The 15,392-nt window shown below is 38.2% G+C and overlaps 1 protein-coding gene across 1 annotated transcript in view; it reads right to left on the reverse strand.

The window, feature by feature from the left end:
- Positions 1 to 15,392, reverse strand: part of LOC122786300 (CUB and sushi domain-containing protein 3-like) — a 303,505-nt gene that overhangs the window by 189,820 nt on the left and 98,293 nt on the right. The gene's annotated exons all lie outside the window — the stretch shown is intronic.

Genomic DNA, 15,392 nt, shown 5'->3' on the forward strand with positions numbered 1-15,392 from the left:
TCACGTTGTTTTTGAAGTGATATAAGAATATAGAGGATTACAGCATCACCCGTGTGATGAAGAACCCTTCAAAACATAAGCAGCTGGGCAATGACCTGTCAATTCCTTCTACTTGTTTGGATTGAAACGCTTTTTGCATCATATTTTTTTCATCTCTCTTCGCTCTCACACTCTCTCGCTGGTGTTTTCCTCGACATAATTTAGTTCACTCATGGCCAGTCTTGTACCTTACAGTATCTCACCAGAAAATGACTTTGGTAGAAGTTGAAGTCACTTTTTATAGCATTACTGAAGTAAAAGTCTTAAAGTATATGACATTTACTGTACTTAAGTATCAAAAGTCATTTTCTGATATAAAACGTACTAAAGTTTTAGAAGTGAAAGGATTAAAAAGTGAGGAGCAAGGATTGAGCCATGGTGGATCAGTGGTAGGGCAAGTTGTCTTTCAACTGGAAGGTTGTAGGTTAAATTCCTGGCCCTGCTAGTCTATATGTGTCCTTATGATACTATATTGTAAATACAGACCATTAGAGACTCTTCTTCTGATTTTATTTGGTAGTAACAAAGACAGGAAATAGTAAAAAAAGTAAAAGTTGCTAGACATATAAATAAATAAAGTACAGATATGTGAAGGTTGCACTTAAGTACAGTAACAAGGTATTGTATGTACTTTGTTACATTACAACACTGCTCATGGCACACGTTTATGAATTTGTGTGTTTGGAGTTTGCATATTTGTGTGTGTGTACAGTCACTTCATAATCAACTTGTGAAGAAATTATTGTGATTACAGAAACGGCTTGGACATCATCTTCCCCACAGAATTTAGAATTAAAAGAAAAAACTGTGCAGCATGTGTTCATTTTTGTATAAAACAATTTCAATATGAATGTGATGATTCAATTGATGCCATAATTGATTAGAAATTAAACTGATAGGTCACTGATAAGTTAAAAAAGCAAAAAAGCTAAGAGTGATTAAAGTGTTTATATAACAACATCTGTGAGTTGTACTGTTGAAGGAGGAAATAATTCCATTTAGTAATTTATAGCAACCATGCTATAAGTCTTTATAGTCTTTAGCTGGAAGTACTGTAGGGGCCCATGATACGAGTTTAAAATTATATCTCAAAAATAATGATCTTTATGATTAGTGTAAATAGTTCACAAAAGGAACACATTTATGATGCAAAATAAATAAATAATGTTATTATCAAGTGGCAGGCCGCATGAAATTTGAAAGGAGGGCCACATGTGGACCACCGGCCGCAAGTTTGAGACTTCAAGTGTAGACAAATGTGCAGCCATTTTTTTTAGAAAGAAACAGAACCAAAACCCAATGAATCAGTTGTTCTGTGTTACATTTCCCACTATTGCACTGCAGTTTGACTCCGTGTGAGACAGTAGTTAAGATAAGCAGCAGGAAAGTGAGGAAACTAAATCTGCTGATAGAAAGCACAGGCGAGAGGAAACTGCACTGACACTCATTTCAACGTTTAATTAGAAAATTAAATATAAAGAGAAACACCCTATGGAATGCCCTTCAATAATGAAATCTGCCTATGAGAAGCAGCCCAGCGTGCCGATTGTTTTTTTTTTTATCATATTCTATAGGACGGTAATAGATTTGGTGAAAATCCTCAAGGATCCGCCGACATTTGTCTGAACGCTGCATCAGACTGCCACGTCAGCATGACCCTGCTCATTTTCTGTTTATGCTAAACGAGTGACATTCCTCCTTGGCAGGAGCAGCTGATTGGATGGGCCGAGGTGGTGACCCTGAGGGGAGGCCGTTTGATTGGTTGGCTGATATAAAGCTGAATAATGGACTGACATTGGCCAGAAGGCTGCGTTATTATCAACACTCTCACATACACACAAACAAACATGCTTAGCGGCACAATGCAACTATGAACTAGTACAGACTATATTTTAGTCCGGTGGTCTGTCGCTCTCTGACAGACCTGAATATCAAATCAATACATCACTTGATGTCATTTTCTGTTCTCGCTTGGCACGGGACATTCTGGAAACTGAAACTCCATCACAAATGTATTTTATTTAATAGAATGTATTTATGAAGGTATGAGGTCACTTCACTGTAATTACATTATCCAGGTATCAGACTGATTACTATTTTTTTTTTTGCACAATTCTCCGTCTGCAAATAAAACATATAAAAGCGTCTTAATATAATAATAATATATATATATACACACACACATATATGTATATATATATATATATATATATATATACACAGTATACACACACACACATATATATACACATACATACATACATACATACATACATATTTTAATTAGGTACACAGAATACCCTATCAAGAGAGTGTGGGGACATGGTTTTGGTCTTCTGAAGCTTTCGCTCATCTGCTTCAAGGTTTAATGTGTATGTTTCCTGCATACCATGGCTGCAACAAGTGGTTATTTGAGTGACTGTTGCCTTTCTGTCATTTTAATCCAGTTTGTTCATTCTCCTCTGACATCAAAATTGCATTTTCACCACAAGAACTGCCACTCCCTGGAGATTTTCTTGGACAATCCCTTTTAAACCCTAAAGAGTGGTTGTTAGAGCATGAATACCTGACAGATTTTGACAAATATGTCAAGTGACATAGAAATAGAGTAAAATATGGTGAACTTAAAGTATTTTTTCTCAAAACTGCGTTATTGAACATTTAATAAAAAGACGTAACAATAACTTGGACATAAAAATAACTTTCGATGTTTGCCTGGACCATAAATAAAAGGTGACAACCACGGTGACAGTCAGAGAACACGTCAGCTTACTCTAACTATGTCGGGTTTAGGTCGGGCTCGGTCAAAAATACACAACGTGTGTCAGGTTCGGGTCACGTTAGGTCAATATCCTCTCGAGCATAGTCGAGTTCAGACAGAAAAATGTGGCTCGAGCCGTGCTCCGACAGTTGTGCTGGAAAATCCCAGTAGATTAGCAGTTTCTGGAACACTTAGATCAGCCTCTGTCACCAACAACTATGCCACTTTCAAAGTCACTTAAACCACCCTCTCTGTACTTCATGTCCATATGCCTAATTGCACTGAGCTGCTGCCAACATCATGTGTCAGATGAATTTGCTGTGTTGTTAGACATCCGTGATGTGACACACAGTACCTCGAGCACAAAGAGATTTGTCAACCTGTTACTGGCATTGTCGTTATATTATCTTCACGTGTGGACAGTTATGGAAGGTCTAATCTGATCTTTAAAAATAACTGACAGACATCCGTGATGTGACACACAGTACCTCGAGCACAAAGAGATTTGTCAACCTGTTACTGGCATTGTCGTTATATTATCTTCACGTGTGGACAGTTATGGAAGGTCTAATCTGATCTTTAAAAATAACTAGACAGTGACAACCTCATGGAGTCCCACTTTCTACATAACACTTACGAGGAAACTGTCTGCTGCAGTACTTTTAAAAGGGGTGTCATAATTTTAAGCAGTTCTTGGACCACTAGTCTGTGTGTGTGTGTGTGTGTGTGTGGACAACTGTGCTGTGTTACTGTATATTTATGAAATTGGAACCAAGATCTACGTGAAACAATTTTCCAGGCTCACTTTATGATTTTCTCCTCTGTGAGCAGGTCAAATAATTCCAGTCCCAGCAAATGCACACATTCCACACACACACACACACACACACACACACGCATACACACAAAATAACAGGTGCACTGAGATGGCCAGAGTTATCCCAACCTGGAATAAAATTCACCTGTTCTCACAAATCAACATGAATAAATCAAGCCATAAATAAGTCTGGCATCATTTCACATTCTAAAAAAAAAAAAAAATCTGGAAAAAAGGTGCCCAAAAAAAACAAACAAAAACAAAAACAATTCTTATAAAAATAAATATATTAAAAACTTTCACTGCTCATATGACGAAATACTTTGCTGTGTCATAGACCTGTCAGCATATTTTTTTTTAGATAAACTCTGGCTGACTTTAGCCGCCAGTGGATAACAAATACTGAATAACACGCCTATGCTACTTTAGAAATATGAGGTGTATAAATATACATACAAAAAAAGAGACATGAGTTAATCACGTTTAAAATGTGGACTGTTTTGAGAGGATTTCACTTCCATGCCTCAACCAATTACGAAAAACTCAAGAAATGAAGACAGAGACAAAACATTAAATTTCTTATGTTAACGATCGTTCTACGACTGTATGTGTCAATATATGCATATGCGGATTAATTCAATCCATCAGTCAACGTTTATCCATATAGGACTTTACGACAATAATAATAATAATAATATAACAATAGCAATGTATGTGTATGACTGATTGTTTTGATTCATATCATTGTGTTGAAGCTGATCTTGCACCAACCAATACAGACTAATAATCTTTAGAATATAAGAAAGAATACACTGTTTTTTACTGATTTACAGATATACTGTAAATGTGTTATTGATCAGACAGCTGCTCCGTGTTATACAGCAAGTCACAATCCCACAACAACAGAGAAAGTTGAGATTCAAAAAAAAGAAATAAAGTTGACAAAAAAATCCACGTCAAAGTCATTTCTTTCAAAGAAAATAAAAGCCCCACTTCTATTCACTGGGTTTCTGTCAATTATGAAAAAAAAAAATAATTTAACAAAATAAAAATCCAACTCTATAATAGAATGTGGATTAAACAAAGTCCAGCAGCATCATACATCGGTTGAAATTCATTTCTTCACTTGACCAAGTGGAAAAATGGCTGGAACTGCATTCTCAAATATGTTTCTTAAGGAATTGATCTCATGTTTGTCTCCAGAACATCCACATGAAATGACTGTGGTACTTTTTGTGATTAGGTTTAGGCACTGAAAGCAAATCATGTTTTTCCCCCAACTGTGATGATCAGCTGCTTGGTTGGCTTCATAAAAATGCATAGGAACGTCCTGTACGTTCATCATCTTACAGATCTCTCATAGCGATATGCAACAAATCGTTTGATGTTTGGTCTTGAACTCGCTTGGTGGATCTGGAGTAGCCTTCTCACTTCGTTAGACTGGACTAAAATATGTGATGATGCATTCAAAAGAAAAGCTTGAGTGCGTATTAAAACACAATATGTCCTGATACCACTCCAGCACAGCTTTGCTTATTTTCTCCCACTCGTGCTTTGATTTCTGCCACTTCTACTCACAACCTTTCATTACTTATTATATCCTCTTCCATCTTATTCCTTTTGTCCCTTGTTAAATCTCACATTCTTCACACTTTGCCTGCTGTATACACATGGGAATATGTAGGACATATGAATATACATTACACACAGGCACAGACAAAGACGTGCATACACACACACACACACACACACACAGAGGCACTCACCAGGACTCTACAAACACTTTCCTCTGGGGACAGAACTGACATATTCCTGCTCATTTCAAATGTATGAACTGAGCCACAGCTGTGTGTGTGTGTGTGTGTGTGTGCACGCACATGTTTTTGTGCACATGCTCTACTGTGGGTGCTGAAAATGTGTTCTGAGCTGAGACATAGAGCAATAAATTAAGTTACTCCCGGTTACAGATACAGAAAGAAAAAGCAGACAGTTGAGCCAAAATTGTAGTGTAGTATCTGGTATGTTCGCCAGTTCTTAATGGGATCAGTATTCCCTCACTGCAGATGAATTATTGAAAGCTTTGAAGTAACAGCGAGATTCACCATCCTTGCTGCGTTCAATGAATTGCTGAAATCGAATCGAGGAATATACAGTATGACTGTATCAAAAAATATCTGACTTAAGAAAGACAACAAAGAGAAAGCACCAGTATGAAGTCATTTACATACGATGTACTGTATTCATAATAGGGCTGTCAATAGATTCAAAAGTTTGAAATTGGTTCATCTGGATTAATCGTGATTAAAAGTTTGCTTTTCTTCTAATGACTAAATGAATGAGTAATCAGACAGCGGGCATTTCAAGCACCGTTGTTTCGTCGCATCCGTCTTTTTTAAACACAGACCAACACATAGAATGATGTGATTTCAAAGAAACTCATCTTATAATAAAGGCTGACTATGGATGACTGCTACATCCTGTATGCAACAAGAACACGAGTTAACATCACAACAAAAACATCCACCTGAGAATGTCCTCACACATTCACATTTGGAAGTCGGAGTGGATAGTTTGCCACTTATTTCGCACAAACAAAAAAATGTAAAAACTAGTTTGACAGTCATGGCAAAAGGATCGCAACTTCCAGTCATTGTCAATTAATTGTGCCGGGCGGGACACCCAGGTAACTTTTGTTGTATTGATAAAATCTCTCTCCATCTTAAGCTACTCAGTCTCCTCCACTCTGACTGCCTGCAGGCAAGTGACTGTTTCATGCGGATAAATCCCGGCTTGCGTAACTGCGTCAAATCATTTTAGCTCGTTCATCTCCGCTGTATTAATCACAAATTAACTTCGACAGCGCTAATGTATAACTATATTCTAATACATGTACACAATTATTGAGACCTTTGACAAACATTCATATCATATCAACCTCCTCCATCCAACCTCAACTATTTGACCACTCCCCCCCCTCTTTCTCATGATGAAAGACGACCATTATCACAGCAGCTGACCTGGATTCAATTGTTGAATTGAGAGAAGCGGAGGGAAAGAGCAAATGATAGAACACTGCGAAAGAAAAAAAAAAAGGACAGATAGGAAGGTGATAGATGGAGTGGGTATTGTCAGTGCCCTCAGGTCTCTTTGATAAAGATCAGAGCTGCAGCAGCCAGCACACATGCACCGCAACACACACACACACACACACACGTCTTAGTGACTTCAGAGGGCACTGCATTTGACTTATATTCTATATTTTATGACTGCCTCTAACTTAATGTACTACATGATTTCCACGGTGTGGACTCATCGTTTTGTTCCTGTAAGGACAACGTGCATGTCCACCTCCACGGATACTAAAAAAGGCTTGTACTTGTGCGTTCTTTGTGAAAGACAAGCGCACATGTGATTATAATGCACAGATGGCCAAGTAGGCAGGAATTATTCTTCTGTTCATAGTGAAACCTTGAGACAAGTGTTATTGTAAAGTGAAATCTACTGTGGAAACAATTAAGCTCCACTGAGACTAAACTCATATAGATACTTCTGCACAACAGAGAGCCCATTGAGTAGCTATTTAGGAGCCAGATGGAGAAATAACCTCATAGGGAGCGAGGCCAATATTTGTCAATATTTTTTTGTAATAGAAAAATATTAAAAACATTAAATTTCAAAATAAGTCTGCGAGGCACATAGCGGGAGACGACACAATATCACACTTAGAGGACCATTGATTCGCGCTGGACAGAAAATTAGGAGGAATTCATGCAGCATTCGCTACGTGTTCGATTAATGATTGTCCGTGTTTTCTCAGTGAAACCTGTTGTTGTTAAGTCTGAAGTGACTTCTCCAAAGCAATGAACAAACACCTTTTCTCTGCTGCAACACGGGACAAAATAGTGTCTTAAATATGTCCATAACACTAGACTTGGCAACTTTAAAATAAAAGTCCAATATTTCAGATTTACACACGTTTCAGTGAAGTAAAGCACAGGACGGTGCCGTCTTTCAAAACATTTAGCTGAATTGTTATGGAACATATCTTGAGCACAACTGGTTTACTTTAATACATGGAAGCTCCTTTATCTGCTGCCGCCGTCGATAAACATCATTTTACTGTTAGAGTCGTACTGAGTGCAGACCACAAGCTCGCTCTAAGAAATTCATAATCGATAAGATCAAGATGACTGAGCAGCACGTTGAGGAAATACATTCTTGGCCAGAAGGTCACTGTGGACCTGTGTGTACGCTTCAGAAACTGCTGCCAGGATCTTCTTTCTATTTTATTTTGAAAGCACCACTGCCTCCATTTCAACCCCCGACAATCACATTTTGCACCATTTTCCATTGAGTTTTCTTTTCCCCCCATCCTCGTCTTCTCGGTTTTATTTATTTATGCCTTCTTTCAATGAACCATATGTATACACTTATGAGCAAATGAGAGGAAGAGAAGTGTTAGCTTAACTCTCAGCAGAGGAGGAGAGAAACATGAAGTAGTAATTCCAGAAGCAGTTTCGTAAAAAAAGATGAGAAGAGTGAAGAGGAATCTCTGCAGACTTGTGAGTCACATGGCAGAATGTTTGAGGTGCGAGGACTCCAGTCTATGTACTGAAGAAAAAATATGTCTGTGTCTGTTGGTGTTTATGTTTTAACCCTTTAACACCTGAACTGTGACTAAGTGCTTTTGCCAATTTTTCCAGAACAACTTTCAATATCTGACAGTATTTTTGTAATTTACTGCACGTTAAAATAGTGTATTGACAGTTTAAAATGAATAAAAACACTGTAGTTGTACATGAACACCAGATTACACATGCTAAATTTGAAATGTGAACAATATTTTTGTTACTTTTTTGTCTCAATGTCCAAAAATAGGCTAAAAATGGAAACTATGCGCAGGTGTTTTTCCCGCTTTTTTCCCTTTCTGGCGACAAAGATGCAATAAAACCAGTCAAACCAGTAATTAGCAGTGACACTTTACATTAGAACTGATTTAACTTCACGATTATTGCTTATCTTACTCTTTTTTTGTGACTGAATGATCACAAAAAAACAAACTAAGGGGGGCCAGATTAAGATAAACAAAGATAAAGTATAGGAAAGTGGCAGCAAAAGTGTGCGCATGTGTGTGGGGGCAGTGTGCGCACAAGTGTCTAAGTGCATCAATAATCTTTGATTCTATCTCATCAGCACAATATCAAACTGCCTCCGACATCACGCTAAATAATACATCACTGTCTTCCTCTGTTTCACACCCTCTCTCTCTCTCCCACACACACACACGCACATGTACACCCTGTATGGCATGTGCTGCTGCATGAATTAGTAATGACCCGTACTGTCTTCAGAGGAAGTGGAAGAAATTCTCTAGGAGTCCAACAATCACATCAAAGTCTGTCTCACAAGTGGACGGACGTGTTGAAAAGGATGGAGCAACAACCAGCACCCGGCGAAATTCCACCCAATAGTGAGATCTCTGAATTGACTTTTTCTTGGATTTTCTGTTTGGTAATGTGGACATTACATTACATTACATTACATTATTATTACATTACATTACAATATAATGTGGACATAATCCATAATGTACCCATACACCTCTAATTCTTTTTTTGTCCTATAGATCCCATGGTATGTTAATTCACACCACCTATTCATTCATATCCATTTCCCATAATGTGCAGTAGTAGCAGCAGGAGAGACAAAAATGTCCAGACTTATTTTACTCATCCACGTCCTTAAGGCCCTTCTGGGCTCCTGGGGCGAGTGTTCCCAGGCATTCAGAGGCCAGTTGGGATATAAAAAGCACTCAAGGATCTTCTGCAAATGCCTCAGGGTCCCCTCATAGTATGGCATGCCTGGAATACCACCACAGCAGATGTCTCAGAGGCCTCATCATCAGATGGCTATAAGAGGTCCTTCCAAATTTCTTAAATCCTCACCCTCTACCTAAACCTAGCCGTGCTTCAAAGGAAAGTCAGCTTGGCTTAGATCCAGTTCTTTCAGTCTCACACTGAGCTCATGACAACAGGTGAGGTGAGTTTAGTCTCGGCGCACACAGCAGCGGTGCGTCACTCGTGATGCTTCGTCACCCCAACTTTTGTTCTCGTGTTTCAACTCAGTCCATAGTGTAGAGCAGTGGTTCTCAAACTTTTTATACCACCTGAGAAAATATCAAGGTCTCGTAGTCACACCGTTATCGCCAACGTTAAAATACAGTGGCACAAAGAGACCGAGCAAAGTCAGATACAGACTTGTCACAGGAGGCCAGGGGTGTCCAACCTTTTTTTAAACGAGGCTCAGATTTGATAATGTGAAGATTTCCTGGGGCCATTACTTCATTACTTTTTTTTTTTTACAGAAACATTTATATACAAATAAAAAAATAATTACTATTGTAAATGGAATTGTAACCAAGTCTAAGACACACTGGAGTCAAATAACATATGAGGCAGTGATTGGCCCCCGATCACATACCCTGGTGATGACTCTTGTGTAACTCCCTCTGTGTGATGTGTATCTGGGAACATCATTTCAACAATGGCATTTAATTATGTGCTTTTGCATTTAAACATGATATTAATAATAATTAGTTTTTTTGTTTTCTCATTCCTTTCATTAATTCTTCATTTTCTAACCCACACACGTTTTTTTCAATGAGATACAATCAAAGAACAATGATAGACAAGTGCCAAGTGTAACTACTGATATTTTCTGGTTTCTTTGCTCCAGAGACATATGAGAACATCATCATTTCCAGGTTTGACAAACAGTGATCGTACAATTTCTCCTTTAAAAACATCCTATTTACAAAGATAAGTTAATAGGTGCTGAAATCTCCACCCTGGAATGGCTCCCACAGCCAATCAGACATAAGGATTACATGGAATATGAATGACATTCCAACAGAAATGGTCCAAACCGGGGTGGATCGTTATGTCTGAGAAAATCTGCTCGCTGTATGAATCTGTATCCTTCGTTTTGTGTTGCGCAGCTTGACAGTGAGAGCGCTTCACTCACATCCAAGGCTAAAAATAGTGTGAGAGCTGTGAAATGTATTTAGGATCATGTGTGTAAATTAATTACACTAAGTCTGCCCAAAAGGCTACATAAGAAAGAGGTTGACTACATAACACAAATATCACTTATGAGTTCACAGTGCTGACACAAAGTTGTGTGATGAAAAGGTGATTTTGGGCATCGACCACAGTTTTGTGACGTTTAGAGGAAGAACTTGTGTATACCCTCGCTCTAATTTATCCTGTTTATGCATTTACATTTTTTTAATCATGAAAATGTAACAATTAAAATAACAAAAACACGTGCTTTGCCTATTGCAGGGGTGTCAAACTCAAATGACCTGGGGGGGGGGAGAATAAGCGTGTAGTCTGGTCAAGAGGGGGCCGGTCCAGTGGGCAAAAAAAACAACTGTTCAGTAGCATGATCTTAGAATTGAAGTACAATACTCCATCATGATATCGCAATTAAGATATCCATGATGATATTTCACCAAATTTCAAAGTAAATGTAAAAATATGAAAAACAGAGAAATTGATTTAAAATTCCGTACATAATGATGTGGACAACTGCAATTAAAACACCAAACAAGCATATATATTATGTGATTGAATGCTGTATGTAATACATTTAAAAATGACTGAATGTCTTATTACTGTTGCTAGCAAACATATATTATATTATATCATATTCTGTCTATATTCTATGACCTTGCTGGCAGCTGTGCCTGAGCTACACACAGTGTTTAAGAGAAGGTGAGGTCATGGTCCATGTTTTAATTATAACATGATATTGAGTGGTGGGCCGCATGTAATCGATTGGGGGGCCGCAAGCACAATTTGCATTACTGTAATTAAGCAACGGTCTGTGCTCTCGGAAAAGTTCCAGTGGTTTCTGAAAGCTCAGAAGTTGCACATCAAAGTCAACATGTGGCTATTACGGTAATTTCACTCACACTGAGAGGAGAGTGTTGGAAAAACCACTGTACATAGTTTCCATTCAAACAATTTTAACATGCAAAATCTGGCGTTCATGTACAACTACAGTGGTTTTTTTTCCCTTCTTCATTTTAAAATGTCAATACACTATTTTAATATGCAGTAAATTGTAAATAATTGCCAGATATAAAGTTATTCTGGAATAATGGGAAAAGGCACTTAGTCACATGACATTTTATGGTTAAAATACGCAAAAAAAACAACATTTTGACATTCTGAGGCTTAGGTGTTAATGGGTTAATACATTTAGAATGTGCTCCAAAAGTTCTTTAATGCTCCAAGCCCTGCGTTTGGATCCAGTATGATATGCTTTCAAAAAGACAGCATACAGTAATGTTGCATTTCTGCAAATGTGACCTGCCACGGTGTCTCACTCGCTTGTTCTCATACATTTAGTAGGTGAGACAAGTGAATGCATCAGCAGCAGGAGCTCTTCATATACTGTAAACTAAGCCCCTTGGAAGCTCTGAGCTCACTGAGAGGGAACTCTTTCTTTCTCCCCCCCCCAATAGACACGAGCGCACACACACACACACACACGCACACAACGAACATGGGCCAAGTAGCAAGTCGAAACTTGTGCCAGGGAATAAATCTGGGACAACTGCTTGGACATACAAGTAGCACAAGCAGGCACATGCACACCCTGACACAGCATTTGTGCAGACTTAAACTCCAGCACTTTGCAATCAATGATACTGTCATTATGCGGCAAACCACACACATAAACAAGATGAAAACCTGCCAGCCATCAACCTTACTGTCAGACGAGCAAAAAACAGAGAGCAGAGACACAGTGAAGCGGTGTATCATGTTCAGCTGTGTGTGTGTGTGTGTGTGTGTGTGTCATACAGACCACAGGTGTTACTATAATTAATGATTGTTCCATGTCCTCAGTAAACCATGGCAGTGTGAACCAGCACAATAGCAGGGACTTGTAAAGGAGGCAGCAAATGGAATTTTTCTTTTGTATTATTATTACTTATACATGGCACTCTTTTATTATCTGTTAAAGTGTCCTCTGACTCACAGTGAAATACAGCATTCTTGCTACTTTGTCCATTTCTTTTAATAATAATGTGCTAAAGGTTTTCGATCCTACAACAAATGACAGTTAACCGTTACCTATACCTCTTCCACCACTTCACCGGTTTACCTGTGTCGCATCGTCTCATCAATGTCACAAGCTACTTCAGTATTCAGGCCTGGCTGTAAATCTCCAGTCTTCATCAGATAGTTTTCTCTGCTCCTGTGTTGCTATAAGCCCTTTCTTTTAATTCACACTCATCACAACTCCACTAATCCTATTTCAATGTAAATCACAATTCCAGCCATCCTAATTGTCTGCTCTCAAATGGCTTATTGTCACTGTCCTATTTTTGGGTCCATAATTGAAGTACACTTTACAACTTGGTGAATAAAAACCTGAATAGAGATGTGAGGAAATTCCCCCCTCACACTTAATATGGGAGTGAATGGCTGATTGTGATTCAGGATAATGCTTTAAATAAGCATGCCTCATTAATGTTTTCTTCCATTCCCTTTCTTTCCTCAATTAGACTTTTATTCTCTTTAAAATCATCATTACTAATGTGTTAGTGTCTGTGCATTCTGTAATAATCCATGTTCAGTGTTATGATCACTGCAGGACGCATGGCTCAATCCCACACACCTTTTATGGACCTTTGCAACCTTTCACACATACTGTTATATGACTGTATTATTTTTATCACACCTAAAGTCACTGCAATAAAATGAAGCAAAATGTCACGCCTAATATTCTTGTCATTAACAGTGTACTTTATAAGACATATGGAATCATATACACATGCTACAGGGAGATTAAAACATTGACATCTTCAAGATCTTTGGTGACGAGTGGGAACTAAGTGAATCTTTGTTTTTTTGGTGTGTGCGTGTGTGTGTGTGTGTGTGTGTGCGTGCGCACCAGTAGACAGTTTGATCATCTCCTGTTTTATGCTCCAGAATTAACTATCTCCTTGGGCACGTCAACATTTTTCTAATCTAATCTGAAATCTTTTATGTGCACAGGACATGGTGGTGAAGTGGAGTATGTTCTAATTTTAAGCATTACTTTATCCAATCTTATCTCTTACTGTATCTGTGAAAATGTTGCAGCCCTAAAGGAAAATGTGTGAAAATGTTTTTTTTTTTTTTTTAAATAAAATAATCTTTGTTAATCAAATTTTTTATTTTTATTTTTAGCTTATAGCTTGTGTATGGTGGTAAAAAAATGATTGCACAGTGTAATGGTGATAGAAAAATAGCACAATCCGTCCGTGTTGATATTCATATCCTATAAATTTTGCTTACGCTGTGTTTTTCTTTGTGCCACCTGCACGAGGCTTTTGCAGTAACAATGTGGACTCTTATTTATAACACACATGCAATCGCAATAACTCCATATCCAAACAATAAGGACGACAGCATATCTACATACTGGGTTGCTCATTATGTCATGACAAATCACACAGCTTTGAGGACGTCTTGCTTGCTTGTTACGCCTCTGAAAAAACATAGTGGCATGGGCATGAAACTTGTCCGTTACCTCTTTAAATATATTTAGTCAAGCAAAGATTTACTTGATTGACTATATTATTTGATGCTGTGAAAGGTGACTTTGACCAGTTCGATATGAACCACAAACTGCTAATCTGTACTATATCTATCCAGTTATCATCACAGAGGTGCTGGAGCCAGTCATCACAGACATTCACACCTACATTATTTACAACAAGAGGTCATTTTGAGTCTCTATGCTTTAAGTTGCACAATAAAAATTGACAGACTGACTGTATATAACAATGTGGAATTACAGTTTTAAAAGTAAAGCCCAGGAAGTAGGACAGAGGTATTAGTTAGCCACCAGGGGGCCAATCTACTGGTTACAAAAAGAACTCAGTTCAACCCTTTAACCCTCAAAATGTCAGTCTGGACATTCTTGCTCATTTTAACCATAAAAATGGCCAGAAAATGCCCATTTTTCGCAGAAAAACTTTCAATATCTGGCAGTTATTTGCAATTTACTGCATGTTAAAATAGTGTATTAACAACTATTAAAGTGTACTTGTACATGAACACCAGATTTTGCATGTTAAATTTGAAATGTGCACAGTATAAACATATTTAAAGTAACACTTCTTCGTCTCAATGTCCAAAACTGTTTTTTCTGGTAACAACGATGCTGATTTGCAGGCTTCCGTCAACAGAGCGAGTGAAGTTACCGAGATGACCCCACATTGGTTTTGACATGCAACTTCTCAGCTTTCAGAAACCACAAACCGCCACGTAATTACGGTAATAACGTGAATAAAAATGTACCTATGAAAACTAATAGTGTCTGTTGTCTTTAACAGAACATGATAAGTTTAGTAACTTGTGTTCCCATTTACAGAAAAGTGATTGACAGCTGGTACCTGGTTACACATCTGTGAATTTTGGGTTGACAAAACTGACACGGCACAGCCTGAAGACTATGTCCATTCTTATATACAATCTAAGGGTAAACTGCCAACTAGAAATGCAGTGGCAGGTTGGAACCCAGAACTGTCCTGTGACAAAGAAATCAAGACTACAATAACGTGTCCCTGTCCCAAAACGTGCATACTCCGGAGCTGTCGGTGTGCTTTCATGCTGGCTTCCAATGAGCCCAGCCCAGTTTGACAGCTTTGTCGTCTAGTGAGTCCTTCCCTGTGTTGAGAGGAAATGGGTCAAAAGTGTGGCTCAAGTTCAGAGT

This window comes from Solea senegalensis, linkage group LG20 (genome assembly GCF_019176455.1).
Source record: "Solea senegalensis isolate Sse05_10M linkage group LG20, IFAPA_SoseM_1, whole genome shotgun sequence".
In the NCBI taxonomy this organism is placed as follows: Eukaryota; Metazoa; Chordata; class Actinopteri; order Pleuronectiformes; family Soleidae; genus Solea; species Solea senegalensis.